Source organism: Myotis nattereri, assembly GCF_964212035.1.
Source record: "Myotis nattereri genome assembly, chromosome: 3".
Lineage (NCBI taxonomy): Eukaryota > Metazoa > Chordata > Mammalia > Chiroptera > Vespertilionidae > Myotis > Myotis nattereri.
The window spans coordinates 78,457,269-78,479,231 of NC_138077.1; the positions used below are offsets into that span (position 1 = coordinate 78,457,269).

At 42.5% G+C, this 21,963-nt stretch overlaps 1 protein-coding gene across 5 annotated transcripts in view; it reads left to right on the forward strand.

The window, feature by feature from the left end:
- Positions 1 to 21,963, forward strand: part of ST3GAL6 (ST3 beta-galactoside alpha-2,3-sialyltransferase 6) — an 85,696-nt gene that overhangs the window by 11,767 nt on the left and 51,966 nt on the right. For all 5 annotated transcript variants that reach the window (XM_081086718.1, XM_081086715.1, XM_081086716.1 and 2 more), the window contains one exon: positions 9,676 to 9,831. The gene's annotated coding sequence lies outside the window, so the exon portion shown is untranslated. The remainder of the gene's footprint in view (positions 1 to 9,675; positions 9,832 to 21,963) is intronic.

Below are 21,963 nucleotides of genomic sequence, written 5' to 3' on the forward strand. Positions count from 1 at the left end.
TGTAAAAGAAGAAACAAAAAAAAAACACACTCAAACTCACTTGAACTGTAATTAGCCTGAAAATGGAATGTGCGGGAGAGGGCTGCAAGGAGGCCAGAACACAGGACAGAGCAAGAAGTGTCTTAGCATGTCTGCAGCACTGCTGAGGGTAGAAAGCGACCTTAATATGGGTCTGTGGTTATCAAACGACTTTTTAATGATCACCCATGAATTTGCCTATAGACGTTGCCAATCTACCAGTTCGAAGGTATAGACTCCTTGGCACTGACAGTTTTCTCATTAGAAATGAACCATTCTGGCATTTCGTGAGCCAGCAGGGCTGAGCAGCTAACTCTTTTGTTGTGGCCCCTCCCAGGTCATGCCCTCTCCGAGGGTCTACCTAGGCTGCCAAGACCCCTATTTCTTAGGCAGCTCATAGTCCCTAATGTTTTTCTTGAAAGTACAATTTGTATAGGAGCAGGAGACATACAGAGGAGTCCACACACCATATGTGTAGTTCGTACATTTCCTCCCAGTGAACGTACCCACATAAGCTGCCTCCAGATGAGGAATTAGAACATTATCTGCCCCCTGGGAGTCCACCCAGTCACAGCGTCCCTCCTCAGAGGTAGCCACTATTCAGACTTCCACCAGAGGGTCACTTTTCTCTGTGTCTCTTTAACTTGAATCAGCAGCCAGGTATTCTGAGTGGCTCCAGAGCATCAGAGGCCTTCTGGCGGAGGGCGAGGACCGGGCAGCCCAGGGAAGGTGTCACCGGCGTTATTTACAACACGCCAAACCATTTGAACGTAGGTATTTCATTTTTTAAAAGTTGGATTGCTTTTCCTAATAAAGGTGATTCTGATCCAGAGGAACTGGGGAGAACTACACGGAGGGGTGGCCCCAGCTTGGGTCTGGGAGGACGGGCAAGGACGGTGCTGCAGACACCCAAACAGGCAGTAATGGGAACCCACAGGAAGCAGATTTTCAAGGTCTATTCCGGGGCCATCAGAAAACGAAACTGGCTGCGTCTGAAAATGCTAATGAAGGGCAGAGTAAAGAAATAAAGAAGACGCCATGGAATGGCGCAGAAGCCTCACATAAGACATGTTGAAGTCCTAACTCCCAGCCCTTCAGAATGTGACCTCATTTGGAAATAGGCTCGTTGCATATGGAATTAGTGAAGATGAGGTCCTGCTGGAGCAGGGTGGGCCCCTAGCCCCGTGTAACTGGTGCCCATATGAGAAGCATCCATGTGAAGACAGACTCGGGAGATCACTATGCGAAGACGGAGGATTGGAATGATGCACCCACAAGCCAAGGAGCGCCAAGGAGTGGCAGCAAACCGCCGGAAGCTTGAAAGAGCCGAAGAAGGGCTCTCCCACAGGTTTCAGAGGGAGCATGGTCCTGCCAACGCCTTGGGAGCGTTAGTCTCCAAAGACAGCGCATTGCTTGACAAGTGTGTAGTGAGATGATACACTTTTGTCAGCAGCCCCGCCCCCCGCCCCCCCATTTGTGCCTCTTTGTTCTCGAAGCCCTGGGAGAGGAACAGAGAGTCTGTGGTGGGCCTGGTGCCCTGGTCCCTCAGTCCTGCTTCCCCCAGAGCACACCTGTCCCTGGCTCCTGGCGTTGCCCTGGCCGTCCCTGTCCAAGCTGTTCCTGTCTGGACTGGCTCACAGAGTGCCTCTCCCGCCCCTGTCGCTCCATGTCTGTGATGTGCCCTATAGGGAGACGGAGGCATCATTGCCATTTTCAGACGCAGCCAGTTTCGTTTCCGGACTGCCCCAGAACAGATCTTGAAAATCTGCTTCCTGTGGGTCCCCATTACTGCCTGTTTGGGTGTCTGCAGCACCGTCCTTGCCCATCCTCCCAGACCCAGACTGGGGCCACCCCTCGTGTAGTTCTCCCCAGTTCCTCTGGATCAGAATCACCTGTAATAGGAAAAGCAATCCAACTTTCTTTCAAAAATTGAAATACCTACTTTCAAATAGTTGGGCGTGTTGTAAATAAAGGTTTCATTCTGCTGTATTTAGGCATCTCAAAGGCCAGTTCTCAACTGAGATAATAAGAAAGCCGATCAAAAAGCAGCACAATCAGGCTTTCGTCATAAGGAGCTCTGTGGAGCGTGGTCGATGGCCGAGTCCTTTCCCCAGCAGAAGACTGGCTTTAGGCTGCCTTACAACGTATCTATTTTTTTTTCTGGGCTGAGTTGCTGGTGTTAGGGGAACCACAAAGACCAGACTGCTGCGATGTCCCCATGGTTACTCCATTGACCCAGGCCACTTCCTATGCTCTTCTTTTGTGTCCTTCCTTCGGGACCTAGGGACTCGCTAGTAGCTTTTGTCCTAAAATGCTCTTGGCACAGTTTCTTCCCCTTCGCCTCACATGTCCACAGCCTGGCTCGATTGCGGAGCGGACGGACGTGCACTCCTCAGCCACCCCTTCCTTTCACTGCAGAAGCCTTTGCTCAATGCTGGTAACTCTGGGAAAGTCTTCGGAACATTAAAAAAAATATCACAAATGTGGGACTTTTCAAAGTTTTAAATAATCCTAGTTTTTGTTGCGGGTCTCCTTGTCGTTTCTTATTTTCTTGCTAACCCTCTTTCAACTTCTAATTTCTGTGGTTTATGCAATCTATTAATATTTATATTTTGCCCTTTGAGGGGGAAATAAAAAAAAACTGCATATTTTCTATTCTGTATTCTGTAAAATAGACCTATTATGTAATTGAAAAATAATAAACAGTGTACTTTGAAGCTGCAGTTTAGAGGTTAGATTGAGGCAAAAGGTTGGGTTTATTTATTTTTTTAATCTTTATTGTTTAAAGTATTACAGAAGACCCCTCTCCTCCCCCTTCCATTTCTCCCCAGGCCCTTGCCCCACTTTATTGTCTGTGTTTAAATATGTGGCCATATAGGTTTGCCTTTTGTACAGCTGTGCTCTCAGCTCAGACAGTCCTTGCGCCCTGAGGTCTTGTGCCATGGGAAGAATGAGTAATAAATATCTGTATTGAATAGATGGGTGGATGGACAGATGGATAAATGGATGATGGTGTGGCTCCACCTTCTTGGCCAGCAGTTTCACTGATTTATTGGTCAGATAAACTTCATTTGAGTTCACAACTGCCTCTTGAAGCCTGGGGTGGGGGGCGGGGGGTTGTTTCCTAAACCCAGGAGGATTTCATGGGCTGAGGCCAGGGACCTAGAAGCAGTGATATCTATTTGGCTTGCCTATGGAATGTGCTGAAACATTCGGCTAGTGATTTTTTAAAATGGGCCAAACAGTATGCTTTCACTGTGACTCCCAGTATGCTGGGTTTCATTGGAAACCCAGATTTTTTTTAAAAAAATTTACCTCCTTGGGGATGCTGTGCCCTTCTTTGGAAAGGAGAAGAGACTTCTCTCTCCCTCCAAAGAGAAAATGGCCCTATTCGAATTTCCTTTGGTATTTTCTAGACTAGAAATTTTAGAGTATGAAGAACGTAGCTGTTAGTAAACAGTTATCCATATTTAAAACAGCTGCCTTTTGAAGTTTCCTCAGATTCTTTTTATTTTATTTTATAGGAAATAATGTTAAAGAGGTATAGGAATTCCATATGGGTCTTCACATATTTGTAGACTTGACTCTAATTTACACTAGATAATAAATCTTGTTATGATTTCTTTGAGTTAAACACTTTCATTAATGAAAAAGAACATTGTATATAGTCAAATGGTTTAAAGGTGTGATCATTTCAAGATCAAAGACTAGCATTATATTGCTTTGGTTAATTGTCTGCCTTAGCAAATATTGACTCTGGCATATACTATGGTAGGCACCTCCCAACCCCTTGATTCTAAAAAAAGAAATTGGCGATCTTCCTGTGGGGTTGTGGCCTGGGTTATTTTTCTGGCCAGAACACAAAAGAACGCATTCTAGGGGAGCCTTTGGTTTATCTACTTGCTCAAACACTCAAGTTTTTGCCCAGTCAATGTGGTTATCAGGAAGAGAAAGCGGTTGTAAGAAGACTATTTTCTGCATCTACTTTCTTTTCAGTATATTTTGTTTCAAAATGATTATTATAGGTTTACCTTAACTAGAAATTTATTTTCCCATTTAAAATGCTATTTATTTTCCTTTTTCAGTGATTTATAGTATTTCAAATATCTAGGTATTTTATATGACTTCCATTATTAAAGGTGTTTATTTTAGGAAAAATCCTATTTAAAAATGAAATTTATCTTTGAAACTATGTCTAGCAATTTATAAATTGGCTTTGGTAGATTAGAAAAAAGTAATTTGGCTCCAGAATGACATTCAGATAAGCAGTTCTCTGAAAACAAGCTAAATATCTACCAGCAGGGAACGGTTAGCTTTGAGGTATATTTGGTTGATAGAGTGCAGAACTCAAAAAATATGAACTAGACCTTTATTCATCAGTATGGATGGACCTGAACACCAAGTGCAGAGTGGGAAACAAACTTCAGAATATTACATATTTGTTATGTAAATGTTAAACATCACAGAAGACAATACTGTTTGCCATATAATCTTTTTTTTTTTAAATATATTTTATTGATTTTTTACATAGAGGAAGGGAGAGAGATAGAGAGTTAGAAACATCGATGAGAGAGAAACATCGATCAGCTGCCTCCTGCACATCTCCTACTGGGGATGTGCCCGCAACCCAGGTACATGCCCTTAACCGGAATCGAACCTGGGACCTTTCAGTCCGTAGGCCGACGCTCTATCCACTGAGCCAAACCGGTTTCGGCGCCATATAATCTTATGAATGTGTGTTTGTACCTGTGTGTGAATAAAAAGTGGACTATCTACTGAATTCATGATAGTGGCTGCCTCTGGGAGAAAAGTAACAGGAGTAGGGAAGGGAACTTGAATGTACATTTGAAAAAAATCCCTGAAAATATACATTTATTTTGGTTTGGGGGCTCATGGATGTTTGATATATTGACATTTTGGACTTCTATTAACATTTTCATGATAAAAACTTTCATGTAATATTTCCTCAGGCAATAAGTACCAACTAGGAGCCATACACTTATCAAGGCTGAGACTGAAGCTATTCTAATGCATCTACAGTAAATGATGTTAGTCTGTGAAAAATGAAAGTTGACGCAATGAATCTGAACACAAGGAAACCTCCCAGCTGACTTGGCTCTTGGGAAGCTATCATCGTTTATAGGTTAAGAACAGAGAGCCCAGCAGCAGACCCTGGCTTGACATATTCTAGCTCTGAGATCTTGGACAAGTCAACACATCTAAGCCTCAGCTTCCTGATCCGAAGAATGAGAATAACAGTGCCTGTCTCAGTGCTGTTGTGAGGATCAGATGAGTCTGTGCATGCAGTAGCTGTGCTCAAAGATTAGCTGTTATTTTCTGTGGGCAGCCTCAGATCTTGTAGTCTACTGTTTTCATTTTCACGTCTGAGTCTTTGCTGATGCTGTTTCTTCTGCTGTTATTTCCGCCCTCGTTTCACCTGGCCAAATCTTTCTCGGAGGAGTTTTCTGAGAATTCTCTCTGGTCTTCCCCACCTGGGTCCATTCCTACTCAAACCGTAATTGTCCTGTAAAAGTTACTTGTGAACTACCAGTTCATTTCTGCCTCTCTCCTGGATTGTAAACTATTTTTCTTCTTCACTACTGTATCTTCAGTATCTAGAACACTCTTTGGCTCAGAGTAGGCATTGGGAAATTATTTTTTGACTAAATGAACAAAATTACTGCAGAAGGTGAAAACTTTCAAAATTAATATTTTCAGGAAATGAATTTGACTTAATGTACTTTGACTAAAGCATTAACCTACTAGTGAATTAGAAAATAAATCTAGGATTATATAATTTCATAAAAGAAAACATATATCGCATGTATTGGCTTATTTGCAATAATAAATTATAAGATACCACAAATGAAGATTTACATCATATGTGTAATGTTAGAGGTTTAGAGGCTCATCTAATGATGGCTAATAGTATAAGTTAATCACATATTTGCTGTGGAAAGCAGGAAAATGTCCAGCACTTTAATCTTAAGGTTTGATTCGTTTAATTGATTTTTTGCCCTCCACTTAACTCACTCTTTTTTCTTTTAAAAATAGCAAAAGAGGAACTAACTAACAGAAGATGATATTTCCCAGGAAGCAGAATAAGCTAGGCTCAATCAGAATAAACTGATGTAATCAGTAGTTTGAAAAAGGGCTTTTGTAAGTCAGATAGAATGTTACAACTTTAAAAATACATATTTTATTAATTTTAACTTTAGAGAGGGAGAGGAAGAGAAACAATTTGTCGCTCCACCAACCCATGCATTCTTTGGTTGATTCTTGTATGTGCCCTGACTGGGATCGACCCCACAACTTTGGCGTATTGGGACAACACTCTAACTTTTAAGCAAACTAAAACAGTAAACCCAGTGGAAGAGGGGCCTTCAGAGTTGGAGCAAAGGCAGGAAACTAGTTCCCTGTAGTTGTGGGTTTATTTTCTCTGTGAGAGAAACCTAAACATGCTTTAAAATCTGAGGAAGATCTTTGTGTTCAGATATTAGCATATTTATCCAGGAAAGATATTACATGGGATTTTGAACTGGTTGCAAGCCCAAATTTATTAACTAAGTGGGAGAGCAGAGCAAAAACATGAGCAAGCGGGAAATGGGGGGTTTCTACGAATTAAAGGAATTTTTATGTCTCAGAGGGGTGTTAGGGAGGTGAAATTCCAGGGTTAGAAAAATAATGCAACCCTCTACATAAAGAACTCTACAAATTATAGCTTTGGGAGACTTTTCCCTCCCCACCCTTTGGAGATTATACAACACAGATCACTGGGAAAAATTACTTTGTAGCCACATTTTCTCCCATCCTACTTCTCTGTTAACTGTAGTATACTGACATCATAAATAATTGCATTTTGAATGCATATACTCACTCATTCATTCATTTATTCATCAGAACATGCTTATTTATATGCCAAGCTTAGAGTAAGAGCATCATTTTTTTTTAATAAAAAAAGGAGGTAAAACATCTCTTCCTTAGAACTGTGCAAAATTAGTTATTGCTCAGAAGTATGACCTAGTTGGTACTGCAGGATACCAAGATAACAATCTTTTTTGGAGATTTGAATGTGTGGACTCATAAAACCCTGCTTATAACCACTTAACTTATTTATTAAACACCTGCCCGGAAACCAGGGATAATCAGGAGGACTTTTGAAGTCATGTGGTTAGAAGACTGTACGCTTTGGGAAACACTGGTTTTAATAACATTCTAATGCTTGTAATCAAGCTGCATCCTTGACAGACCCACAGTCTTGACCCACAGCACTGGTGTCACCTGGGAGCTTGCTAGAAATGCAGGTTCCCAGGCCCTGCACAGACCTACTGAATCAGAATCAGAATTTCATTATTATTATTATTATTATTTATTTATTTATTTATTTTTGTTAATCCTCACCCAAGGTTTTGTTGTTGTTGTTTTTTTCCCATTGATTTTTAGAGAGAGTGGAAGAGACACACAGAGAGAAACATTGATGTGAGAGAGACATATCCACTGGTTGCCTTCTGCATGCGCCCAGACCAGGGCTGGGCATCAAGCCTGCACCTGAGGTAGTGCCCTTGACTGGTATCAAACATGCAACCACGGGTGGCTGCTCTAACCACTGAGCGACTGGCTAGGGCCCGAATCAGACGTTTAACAAGATGTTCAAGTGATGTCAATGAGCATTAAAGTTTAGTAAGCACTGGCAAATCCCCAGGGGTTTTTTTTTTTTTTTTATTCTTACCTGAGGGTATATTTTACTGATTTTAGAGAGGGGGAAGGAAGAACGAGAAACGTTGATGTATGAGAGAAACATTGATTGGTTCCCTCCTGTACACACCCCAACTGGGGATTGAATCCACAGCCTAGGTATGTGCCCTGACAGGGAATCGAGCCAGCAACCTTCCAGTGCAGGGGATGATGTTCCAACCACCTGAGCCACACTAGCCAGAGCCCCAGTGGTTTTTAGAACAGAATATCTTTAGTAACAAGTGACTCATTATCCAGCAATGCAGCATGTAGTATCTGTAGGCAACCTAAAGATTAGCAGGTTCTTCCTTACCAAACTCAAACCTAACTCCTTGAATGTTACATTCATTGGCCATGGCTTAACCACTGGCAACCTCAGAGCCTGGCCAATGCCTCTTCTTCAGGCAGGCCATCTAAACACGAGAATGGGCCATCTTATTTCTTCCCTTGATTTAAGCTTTTCCAGATATAACTAAATCCCCATTTCCCCAGTTGTTCCTGGTATAACATCAAGGTTTCTTTACTCACTTATGTAGACTAGAAAGTCTTAAAAGGGCCCTTCCAATTTCAATATTGTGATTGCACCCGGTAATAAGTAGTAGTGAGCAGAAGATGACAGAAACTCAGGAGCTGTATGTCTACTCGTATACATTTAGGGAGAATGCTGCTAAGGCACAAACTTATTATCCATAGTTTCCCTAAGTTCGCAATTGTGTCTCATGGAGGAGACTTCTATTGTAATAGCCACTGAAGAGCACCACCTCCTGCCTTCTAACTTGTAAATGTGCCAGTTAGCACTTCAGACATGAAAGGCATGCAGGAACATATGAAAATAAGCATTTCCTGTCTCTATACATTTTAATATTTAAGAATTTTAGTCTTAAGAATTGAATTCTAGATGAAGATTTTGAACTTCTAAGAAAAAATTATCTGTAGGCCATAACTCAGCGCCTCCCCTGGTTTCATTGTTCTCTAACGGCTTTCAGTAAGGTGTCTGCACACGCATCGAACACGTAGAAATAACCGTAGAGTACTCGCATTTTAAAATGTTTCTTTCCTTGCTTGGTAGAATCTAAACATTTTTCACGTTACTATATGAATTTCATAACAAAGCATTCCTATTTCCGTGTGTAGGACATTAGAGTTCATGAGTGGCTTCTGAAATAAAGTATTTGGCATATTTTTGTAGGTTTTCATATTTGTTTATTAATAATTTTTTTTTAAAAAATAACATTTTCTACTAAACAGGAAGTACAGAGCTGCAGCTTTTTTGTTGCTGTTGGTTTTTGTATCAGGGTTAGTCTTATGTAAGAAAAGCTGAAACAATGTAAGAAAAGCTGTGACAGGAGTATTTTAAGATTCTCTTGAAAATATTTTTTTTGAGAAAGCGGCCACAGCACATTCTTAAACTAGTTGCTGTTTTTACTGATTTCTTCACGCTTTCCTTCCCCTCCTTTCTTCTTGCTGTTTTTACTCTCCTCGGCCTCCTCCACACTCCCCGCTCCCCTCCCTCCCCCCCTCTTCGGCGGGTTTTCAGAGCAACAGCTCCTTCTCTCACCTCCGCTTGTAACAATGAAGCTGTGTGCATGTGTGGAGAGAAGCTGAAAAATAAGACAGATGGTTCTTTCATTACCAGGTTGCTTTGGGCTAATTGAGCTGGACATGTTATTTTTTTCGAGGAGATGGAGCTGGATCCCGTGGATAACCAGCCATGAACTACAGTAATGTAATAGGTGCTGCTGGGCGTGCTGTTGGACTTTTTGTTTTGTTTTTGGCAATTTCATCATCCTGTCAAGTATTGTGGGGACAGGCCAGGAGTGAGTTTGCTAAAATAGTCTTCATTAAAGTGTTTTTCATGGGTGGAAACTGTTCTCAGGTAACGAGCCATTCTTAGAAGCATGCCGTCTTTGTGTTTCATTTCAGTACTCACAAGCGAAGGGGCAGCCCAGCCTTTGTCTTGGATAATTTCTAGTGGCACAGCGATTGGGCAGACAGCCTCCTGAAGCTCTGGCACCCCTACCGCATTCTTCACCTTAAGGAACAGAAGGCCTGTGGGAAACGGATTCCTTAAAAGTGCAGGTAAGCAAAGGCAGTGAGCGCTGCCACTGGCTCAGACTTTTTATTTTTATTTTATTTTATTGATTTTCCACAGAGAGGAAGGGAGAGGGACAGAGAGCCAGAAACATCGATGAGAGAGAAACATCAATCAGCTGCCTCCTGCACACCCCCCACTGGGGATGTGCCCGCAACCCAGGCACATGCCCCTGACCGGAATCGAACCCAGGGCCCCCCAGTCCGCAGGCCGACGCTCCATCCACTGAGCCAAACCGGCCAGGGCTGGCTCAGACTTTTTCGATGGAAGTTTGGACACTGGCAATGTCCTTATACAATGAGACAATGTTTCCAGCTTTAGCAGGAAACTTTAGAATACCCTCTGCTTTGTATAGGCCTGCCTGTTAACGTAGCTCTTGTCCTTGGGAATGTTTTAAACCCATCTGGAAGTGAAAAAGTAAGAAAACTCTGAAGTTGAAACTGTAACGTTACATGAATCACAACTATTGTAGAAACTGCTGTGAACAAGCTGTGTGCCTTTGGGCAAGATGCTTGCCCTCTCTGTGCTTTGTTTTCTCAATAGGATGATCTTGAGTTTTCTATCTTTCAATACTACAGTTAATAATAAATTCATTAAATCACCTTCATATGATTTTTAGGCATATTTTCCTTAGTATTCCTGGAACCTCAGCTTACAAACATTCTGAGAAAGCTCTGGAGCTCAGATGTCCACCAGGAATTAGCTCGATGTTTTATCTAGGAAATCCATACAGTCTTTCTGGTTTGCTAAGATTCATCAGAGAACAGTTAACCTATTGGCAGATCTGTCTCATTACTGTTTTATTTGGAAATCCTTTTAGGAAGGGTACTTACTGACTGAGGACTTGATGCTTTAGTGGTACTGGTGAATATGGGCATTTATAATGGTTTTGGGATTTAGTTCGTGAGATTCTCTTGATCTCTTCATTATTCAAACCGAAATTATTCATGAGTGGTTTCAAAGCCCTTCCCTAGTGTCCCGAGCCACTGGGCTTGCAGAACTTTTAAGACTGAACCCGGGCTGGAGGTAGGGCTGGGTCTTCAGGTTTCTCACTGCCAGAAGCATCTTACTTTAGTGGAACTGGGGCTTAAATCATCTTGGTGATTTGTGGAACTGCCTTTCCTGTCAACCTTTCCATCTCCTGGCATCAAGAACATGGAAATATTTTGAATCTCTATAACATAATTAGGGGGGAGCGGTCCTTCAGCCCGGCCTGCACCCACCTGCGCCCTCTTGCAGTCCGGGAGCCCTCAGGGATGTCCAACTGATGGCTTAGGCCTGCTCCCTGGAGTCAGACATCCTTAGCACTGCCACGGAGGCAGGAGAGGCTCCTGCCACGGCCGCTGCGCATGTCAGCCATGAGCCTGGCTCAGTGCTTCTGGCTGAGCAGCGCTCCCACAGCGCACTGACCACTAGGGGGCAGCTCCTGCATTGAGCGTCTGCCTCCTGGTGGTCAGTGTGCATCATAGCAACCGGTCATTCCACTGTTCATTCTATTTGCATATTAGCCTTTTATTATATAGGAACATGGTGAAGAGGATGGGTTCTGGTGTGTGCCGGGTCAAATCCCAGCCACTTACTTCTTGGGTGTTCTTAGGTTCGTTATAACTTCTCTGGTTTTAGTGTCTTCATCTCTATGGTAGGGATGACAACTAGTGCCTTTCTTAAAGGGTGGTTTTGAGGATTAAAATAATTATACATCTAAAGCATCTCAAATAGTCCTGTCACATGGTGTTCAGAAATTTACACTCTTTTCCTTGCCATGCATGGCAGTAGTTATTCTTCTGCCCCCATTCTCTAGTCCAGCGCCAGGGAACACTCAGCTCTCCTTCCCTTGTTAGACATTGCTCACTCACCCTGGGATTTGCTTCTGAGCCTAGAACACAATATTTGAATCCTTCTCAACATTAGAATGGATCCAAATCAGAGCAAAAGATAAAACCTATTCTCCAAGTCAGATTTTTTGTAGAGTTCTTGATTTTATTTCTTGCTTCAATTTGATATGCTGATTACAAACCTGGGTTATTTGTTTGTATTAAGATTCAGAGCATTTTTATTATAAAAAACATAGAAGGGTGTGGCTTCTATAGCCAGAAATAGAGTCTAATTCTAAGACAAGTTTTGCAAGTGAATTATTACTAACTTGAGTGCCTTTCATTTTATATTCAGAAGAAAATGAGTAAGGCTTCCTATCACAGATACTTTGAAATGTTGAAATGAATGTGCAGAATGAAAGCTAGCACTGTAATGGCAGCTTAGTTTTTGGAAGCTATTATTCACATGATGCCATGAATTCTGTAGGATCTTTCCCAGATGTTATAAAGGAAGTTTTTTAGTGAGGGCTTGGTGTATGGGCAGCTAATACTTCCTTAGTTTTAAAAGAAGAATTAAAACAATATTACAAGTCCTTACCACGTACCAAACATTGACCTAAGTGCTTTATATTTACCACTTAAAATAGCCCTATTAGGTAGCATGATAATTCCCATTTTACAGGAGAGGAAACTGAGGCATAAAGAGGTTAAGCAACCTCTCAGGTTTGTACAGAGGTAGAGAGCTGAGACTCAAACCTAGGAAGGCCGATAGCCAGGTGGGCAACCTTAACACCTAATTATGCTGCTGCCCACAAAGAAGAAACTGAGAAGATGAAAGTACTAACTTATAGAAGTCTTCAGTGCCAGACTAAGGGATTTTATGCTGATTTGGCAAAAAGTGAAAGCCAGGGAAGGTTTTCCTGAGGGGCGGGTAACACAGTGAGAGCTGGGCTTTTTGGATCTTCTGCCAGGTGCAGCGTGCGGGCTGGCTTAAAGGGAAGAGAGATTAGAGGTGATTGCTAGTAGCTGAGAAGCAATGAGAACATGGGTTTGGGAAACAGGGTTAAGATAAGAGCTTGAGGACACCGGTATTAGGTTGTGCTGAGGAGGAAGAGGAGACCTAGAAACACAGGCAGAGACGCTGGAGGGGTGAGACCCAGCCGTGCAGTGCCAGGCGAGGGAGGCGCTTCAGGAATGGAAAACCACAGAGCTCAGAGAGGACTGGCATGAGACACCAATTAGCGGGTTGTTATTGCGCAGCCAGGACGAGGCAGGCATCGCCCTGGAGGAGGATCCACAGAAAAATGTTCTCCCGTGCTGCGGACACCGCTGCTTCTAAGTGAGGTAACCTTTGGCAAGTTTGACTTCTTTCTAAAGCTTGGCTGCCTGTTCTGGACTACGGTGACTGAAGAAAGACCTTACTCGGTTTAAATGGCCGGAGCCCTTGCCGTCTTTCCAGCTCTGGGACCTGTAATTCTGGGGTCCACATTGTGAACAGCAGTCGTTGGAAATGTTGGTGTCAAGGTGTGGCTGGTGGTTTGGCTGGCACTTCTGGGCAAGTCAGAAGGCGATGCAGAGAGTGAAGCGTGTCCTGCAGGCAGTCTGAGAGGGGTCCTATACAGGGGTGGGCAAAATAAGGCCTACAGTTGAAACACAGAGTTTATGCTTGTATTCTTATTAATTAGTATTGTTTCCATATGAGCAACTGTAAGCCTCATGTTGCCCACCTCTGAGTTTCCTCTCAAAAATAACCAGTAGTGTCACAGCGATACCGGTCGTGAATGGGAGGATACGACTGAAAACAACACAGAAATGAAAATGACTAGAGAATTTACAGAGAAAACTCAAACAGCCCCTACATGGTGAAAGTGACTTTTCTGAGAGTCTCACTAATGTCTCCCAAGAAAATTCTGTTGATTGGAAATTTTAAAAGGTCAAGCCCAGAGGATTTTAAAAAAGATAGCATGGCATTTAGAACAATCTTCCAGTTCTTCTAAAAACTATTTCTGGTGAAGCCCTGATCCTCTCAGTGGCACATCATTCCTTTCTCCTTGGACTCCAGCGGAGGTCCTCAAACACACCCATCACCTGGGGATCTCCTTACAATGCAGGTCTGACTCAGCAGAGGAAGGGGTGGAGCTGAGATTCTCTTGTCTATCAAGCTCCCAGGTGATGCCCCTGTTGCTGGTCAATGAACCACACTTGGAGTAGCAGGATCTGCAATATTTAGCTTTTCTTCTCACAACATAATCATACTCAGTCTGAAACAGTGTAACTTGGCTCCCTCACCAGACTGAACTCTGTTCCCCATATCCTGAAGTAGAAGAGTACGCATGCATAATGAGGGCTAGATATCAATAGATATGAATAGATTGATCATTTCTGTCCTCTGTCAGGGGTTTGTGGTTTTTCAATGATATCGATAATTTGAATTGTTATAGGTAGGGGCTTTTTCCTTTTAACTGAGAGATTGAAGCAAATCTGTTGTTTAGAAATAGGCATCAGAATGCAATCTAAAATTTTCATATAAACTTAAACATACATTTACTCTATGACCCATGAAGACATATGCCCACCAAAAGACTTGTGCTAAAATGGTCAATGTAGCTTTATTTACAGCAACCAAAAACTGGGGAAAAAAATGTCTGTTAGCTGGTGAATTGATAATTATGGTATAGCCACACAATGAACTATTCCTTAGCAATAAAAAGGAATGAATTCCTGGTAGAAGCAACACTGTGGACATTTTTTCCAATTATACTATTGAAATAAGCCAGAAATAAGAACATTTATATGAACTTTTAGAAAAAGCAAAAAACTACAGTGATAAACCGATCAAGAGCCAGGAACTGGGGAAGGGAGCTGACTACAAATAGGAACTTTTGGTGTTGATGGAAATGTTTAGTATGGTTTTGGTGGTTGTTACATGATCATATGCATTTGTCAAAACTCATCAGATTGTACACTTAAAAGTGGATAATTTTATTATAGAAAATTTTTATCTCAGTAAACTTAATTGAAAAAAAATGGCCATAGTCATTAACTTGTTAAGAATACCTAATATTCCTTGGAGGCTATCTTATTAGTGGGAAATTAATATAAGGAAATAGAGACAGTGTCCCCTCTGGGAGAAAATATGAAGAAACTGTAGGAACATAAGAAGTTCCCTTAAAAATTTCTTTGTGTATTTTCAGTGTACCTGAATCTAAAGGGAGAAATCTTGAAAACAGGAACTTCACTTTATTTTTAGCATCCAGAATAGTATGCTATTAGTTGAATGATTTGAGTGTGTCCCGCTGTGCTACTAAAAAAAAAAAAAAATTCTGTTGAAACATCATTTTTCTTTTCTTTCTTTTTTTGTATTCTTTGCAGTGAGCACATCCAACTTTCAGGGGAAGATTCAGTCATCTGCTTTGACAGTGACAGCGTAGCTTTAATTAGATGGACATATCTGTCTATGAAAGTCTAGTTAAAGCACTGGCTTTCTTCGAACACTGAAAGAGAAGGTATATGTATATGTGTATAGAAACTAGCTGCCTATCATGGTATTAACAGAATTGGGGGAAGAGGAGAGAAAATAAGTTAATTATATATGTTTTTCTGCCTTGCAGAAAGAAAAATAACAATGTATTTAGAAACCACTAAGAATGTGTTCAGTTGGTCCAATTTGTTGATATTATACAAATAGGGTTTTTTGGTGGGGGAGGGGCACGTAAATCAACTTATAATTTTATATTAATTTACTCAGCAATATCAGAATTTCTCCCCCTTAATTTTTATAAAATAGCAGTAGCTCAACACCTCATATTTAAATTTAGCTTTTTAGTAAGATCGCATATTACTTAATTTTATATATGCTATTTTATTCTTCATATATGCCCTATTGAGCATTTTTAGGTCCTTCTAACAAAATTCTGTCAACTAGACTACCGATTCACTACTGATTCTCTTTAATTGTGAAATGAAGAGTTTTTCATATTATAATGTGTCTAAGTATGTGTATTTTAATAAATGCATACATTTAATGCATATCCTCTTTACTTTAAAAAGTTATTAAGTGAATATATTAAATTCATGATGTCATAGTTTAAAAATATAGTAATTATCATTTCCTACAGTGTACAATTGAAAAAAAAACAACACAACCCAGACAGATCTGAGTTTGAGTTCTGGCCACTGCTCTGGGAACTGAGCATCTTCAGCCCAGGGGGAGGGTAGTATCCCTGCTGCATCCTTGTGTGTGCGAAGGGCTTCGTGTGGTGCTAGGCATTTAGGAAGCACTTAGTGAGCTGTGCCACTCTTCACAGGATCACCAACACCAGAGGGTGGAGGTCCTTGGTGTGGAAATGAGGTCATGGACACATTTGGACCATCCAATTGGTCCAAATAGAGGTGGTAAATGAGTTGAGGAGAACGGAGGCCTTTACGTCTGTCACGGTGGGCCCTTTGTGTCTCTGTAAGGCTTGTCTGTACGAAGATGGCTAGGTCTGGGGGGCTTCGGGCACCCACAGGGCTGGGCCAGAATCTAGACATGAATGCACAGCTAGAGCTGGAGCGAATGCTCCCATGGGCATGTGATTGTAGAGACTAGTCATAAAACGAGTAATAACTACAAGGAGGAAGGAGGGCAGGATGTAAGATCTGTTGGCCAAATTCTGACAGTCTTGGGGAGAGGTCATTGTGAGCTGAGGATGGTGGAGACCTGAATGGAGAAGGGCCTCTCCCAGGGATGGATGGACACAGGCTGCCAGCAGGGCCACCTGGTAAGGTTGTGGAGATGAGCTGTGAACAGGGGCACCTGGCTAAGGGGAAAGTTGTGGCTGAAACCCTGCCCATGCCAAGATAATGTGGCCGTGGGGCTATGTGAAACAGAGGGCATGTCCTTTTCTAATGTGCACAACTTTGCAAGTTGTTGGGTATTCCTGCTGAGCAGCAGTGCATTGGGTGTGAGAGGCGACAGCATCAGGAGAGCAGGATATCTGTCACCGAGGAAGCAGAGAGCCTGTGGGGATAGAATGGATGAAGAAATGGTTTGGGATCCCACTTACTAACAAATCTGAAGCTCAGCTGCAGAGCTGCTGGGTGGCTGAAGGAGAAGAATGCAGACACTGAAGAACGAGGCTCTAGGGCAGGGACCTGGACAACCCAGGTCCAGAGGATATGTCCAAAGTCAGCGTGGAGTCAGCGGGAATCTGACCAACCGGGTGAGCAGCTACTTGAGGGCTCCTCAGGCTCCCTTTTCTTGGGCCAGAGTCAGTCCCAGAGTGGAACGTGGGGCTGAGACTACATGTGGGCATCAGGAAGCACCCGCAGCCAGGTCTAGAGGAAACTGGCACCGAGAGGCCAGGCAGGCGGGTCTGTGTGTTACATGCTCAGCTTTGTGAAGAGTGACATTGAGGGCTTTTATTCCTTGGTGTTGTGTGATATTGAGATGCCCACAGGGTTTCTGTCCTTGGTGAATAGAACAATGCTTCCAGAATTATTGCTGAATATACCTTTTTTCCTAGTAGGTTGTTGGAAGTAGCATTAGGAGAGCCTAAAAATAAAAATATAGTCATTTTCAAGTGACATTTTATAGGTTCTTTTGTTTGTTTGTTTTTATAAGTAATGCTGTCATGGTTGCTCTGGGACTCGGGAGTATGCCTGGCATGAACCGAGCACCCTCTAATTTGATTCTTATGCATACTACAGTTTGAGAACCACTGCTCTAGGACATTCAACAGAATCATGGAGAAAAGAAAAGTAATGGATTTACTAAAATCCAGAGGAATGGGATTAGGAAAAACAAGGTTGGGAGTAATAGGGTTTTATTTTAGCACTGTTTCTGACTATAAGCTTTCCATTTCACCAACCCCTGGAATTGATACTGCTCAAGGAGCTGGTGCGATAGACGGATTAGAGAGACATTCTGTGATGTCAGTCTGGTATCAGAAGGATGTGCCTGTGTGCATTTGTAAAAAAAAAGCTCACATCGGGAAGGAAGCATGGCTCTGGTCTGGGAAATAAGGGTTTGAGTGCCGGTTCTGCTGCTTATCAGCTCAGAAAAGTGACTGCTGCTCTCAGAGCTTCAGTTTCCTCATCTGTACATGAGAGTTGTAAGTTGACCACACCCCTCACAAATGTGAGGGTTACGTGAGATAATACGCCCCAAGCACTTATCACAGGCTTGGCACATGCTAAGCACTCATATATCTCAAGATTCTCATCAGCCATTATTCACGGGGCATTTTCCAAATGTGAAGCATTTGGGGTAAAAAAATTAATACAGAGCATCTAGTTATAGTATCTGCAACTATCTCCAACAACGTCTACTTGTCTTCCATGTGGCAGGCATCGTTAGAAGCGCTGGAAACAAAATGATAGACAAGACAGACAGTCCTGCTCTCGGAGCGTTCAGCCCAGTGGGATAACCACTCTACTATCTGCTGTGGTCTCTGTATCTGAGTAAATCCTTTTTCCCGCCCTGGTTCTTTCCCTCCAGGCTCTCATGTCCCAGAGCAGTGATTCTCACACTTGAGCAGGCATAAGAACCAGATTGGAAGGTGCTTGTTTCGAAGCACTTACCTGAGGGGATTCAGATCAAGTAGGGAATGTTGACCAGCCCAGCTGGTGCTGACTCAGGCACCTGCCAGGTCAGTTTGGAGAACGTTGCCCAGGGGCCGCTTCCCTTTCGCCAATATCTGAATTTCCTCTTTTGGAACCCTAGCCGCCAGCGGAGCACTGTCAGGAAGTTATAGATTAGAATTCTCTTTTGAGTTCCCCTGCTGCCTTTTATTTTGAGAGACAGGACGGCACCAGGAATAGAACCGTGAGCACAAGTGGTCAGACTGTCAGTCTATTTCTGTCTCCCAGACTGTGTGACCTGGGTCAGCTCACTTCAGAAACTTTCAGTTCCCTCACGCGTTAAAGTCGTGCCCGCACACCCACTTACCAAGCTTGTTTTGATCCTCAAGTGAAGTGGACATACCAGTGTTTTAAAGCTCTGCACAAACTAAAATATACTTTTATTTTTAAAGAGACGAAAAAACTGTTGCTAGGATTGAGCTCACTTTTGCAGATGTAGGCTGTTCATATATTGGATTAAATACAATTTAAGAAATAAACGTTTGATCTCTGCCAATAGTAAGTCCTACTCTCCCTTGAGACCTTCTAGTCATACTTCAGATGAGCAATTGCTTCTATGATATAAACTGCAAAGGGTGTCTTAGAGAACCTGGGTTTAAGAGCAGCTGCAGCCAAGAAGCTGGCGTCTGTCATGCTTAGTGTCAAGAACTGGAAAACCTGCTTGTTTTGGTAAATGAAGCTATATTGAAGGACCTTATAATTTTTTTAAAAGATTTTTAATTGATTTTAAGGGAGAGAAGATGAGAGAGGGAGAGAGAGAGAAACATTGGTCAGTGAGAGCAAAACATTGATCGGCTGCCTCCTGCATGCTCCCTACTGGGAATCAAACCCGCAGCCTTTCAAGTGCATGGGATGATGCCCAACCAATTGAGCAACACCAACCGGGGCTATAATTTAAAAACAAAACATAACAGGCATTCTAACTAGTTTTCCTTTGAACACTTTTGCTCAAAGCAAAATGGTCCTCCCATTTATAAAATATAATTAGAGAATGTGTTTATTTCTGGAAGATATTTCCTGTGAGCAAACAGGAACTATAGTTTATCACAGGGATATCCTGGCTGGTCCAAGTCTGTTTTGCAACATGAATATGGATGCTTTGAATTGTCTGTGAAATACAAGAGAGTGGCTAAGCTTCCTAAATGTTCTCAGGTGGCGTTTGCAGCAGCTCCCCAAAGACCAGGCGCATTTTACTTTCTGGAAAAAAAACACAAAAAACATTCTCTCGTACTTCTTTGTTTACAACTAAACCACATTTGCGAATGAAAATGTTGGTTACCCATACTTCTGTGCTCTGTGAAATAATACATCAATTTCCCCAAATCTGTGTTTTGGGTGACAGATAAGCACATTGAAATGTAGATACTGAACTTTTCCTCTATGTTATATGCTATCTTATTTAGATGTAAATATGTCTTTAGCCCTGGCCGGTTTGGCTCAGTGGATAGGGTGTCGGCCTGCGACTGAAAGGTCCCGGGTTCGATTCTGGTCAGGGGCATGTACCTTGGTTGCGGGTACATCCCCAGTGGAGGGTGTGCAGGAGGCACCTGATTGATGTTTCTCTCTCATCAAGGTTTCTAACTTTCTATCTCTCTCCCTTCCTCCCTGTAAAAAATCAATAAAATATATTTTTTTAAAAAATTGCTGATACTGGTGTCATCCTTGTTGGATGTTTGCATAAATGATGTTATTCAGGGTGGAGCCTTAAATATTTACTTTGAGTATTTAAGTAGTTGTTTGGTGATTGTTTTGGCCCATGGTAAAATACCTTCCAAGATAGTCTTAAACATATCCTATATTCATATTTGGGCGATACCTCCACAGGCAGGAAAAAAAAAAAATTGCATTCAGTCTTTGGGATGAGATAAGCTCCCTGTCCGCACTGACAGTCCTACTTGTCATCATGAAGCGTGGCTCATGACCTCCGGCCACAGTGTTTCACCGCTCTCACCTACACAGTGAATTGCCTTTTAGAACCGGCTGGAGGTCAGTTCCTTGACAGTTCTCTGCTCATCCAGCACAAGAGGAGGAAGGAAAGCTAACATTTGTTGCACATATTAGAAGGGCCCGTGTCTGGGCTGGCTATCTTGTCTGTCTGAGCCACCAGCCACTTCAGTGATGTGTCTAGTATCCCAAGCACCTCACTGGCTTGAACTTTGACTCAGATAATCCCAAACCTTAATTCTCTCCATCACTTAGATTTTACTAATGATTTCTCAATAAACAGAACCATGCTTCCCCCCCCCCACACACACACACTTAATATTCAATTTATTTCTTGCTTAATACCAAAATAAACTTAAGGTCATTTTAAAAATACCTATAATACATCAAGATAGCATGCATTACAGAGAGTGAGGAAGACGGACCAAAGTGCAAAGGGAGGCACAGCCTGAGGGGTTGGAAGCAGCAGACCTTCATATCCCTCACATGCTTGTTCCCTTTGCCATCAGTAGATGCTGGGCTTTCTGCCAAAGCAACGCCCAACTGCATCTTCCTGTCGGACCAATAAGAATACAGCACAGGCCACATTAAGCATAAACCCATGCATTTAACTGTGTAGCAAAAGAGAACAGCTGACTTTATGTTAGTGCACACAGACCCTGGGAAAAATCCTGAGAATGAAAACTTCCCTCTTAAGTGGAGAGCAGGAAAAGACCAAAGAAACAGATTGGCCACTCCAGGCTGGTAATTAATAGAGTTTATTAAGGGAAACTTACATATGACGCATGTTTTAGGCTGTTGGAAGACAAACTGGATGCCACCGGAACAGCAGAAGCCTAAGATCAGAAAGAAAAATATTTAGTAGGGACGTGAATTGGGAGATCTTCTCCCTCTATGAGAATTACACTGTGGCCTGATTTTTAGATGTTAATGTGGCCAGTCTTTGGAAGCTGACAGGACTGTGTAAACCATACATGTGGGCGAGGGGAGGTGGTGCTTCCTGGCGTGAGGAGGTGAATACGGGGAGGAACATGCCAGACCAGGACTCCTACCTTCTCCCCTCTTTCAGTAGTGCTTCCGTGGCTCCTCATTGCATTAGGATAACAGGATCCCACCAGAGACTGAGCAGTTCCTCCCCACACAGGGCTGGGGAGTATCTGACTCACCCTGGGACATCCCATTGCAGACACTGTCCCAGGTCCGGGGACCATAGGGCCTGGTGCTCTGTATCATAGTTTGTTGGACCATCTGGTATGAATGAATCAAAATTATACCTATCTTTTTTGTCAGATTGGCAAAAAGATATATTTTTTTTGGTGTGCCACAGAATTGTAGTAATTAGTTTATGTGTGCCATGAGATGAAAAAGGTTGAAAATCACTGATATAGGAGATGGAACCTCCATTCAATAACTGTATGGACCAGGTCACTGTATTTTTAAAGGCAGCCCTGCTTATTTGCTACACCTACTCTTCCGGTACACCCAACTGTAGTGCCAACTGATGGCTCACTCGCTAAAGTGTGTATTTTTGCCAAGGCATCTGATTCCTGGTTACCAAGGTGTGGATGCTTTATGGGCAGGGACATGGAAGACAAGGTCTGACTCATGTTCTTGTGAGTCCAACTCTCTTGTCCCCATAAAGATTTGTTCATAATTATCCACCTTTCCCTTTATAGTCATTGTGCCATAAAGGCACTCCCTTTAAACGGCCCACCTGTCAGTATATAGGATCAGCGG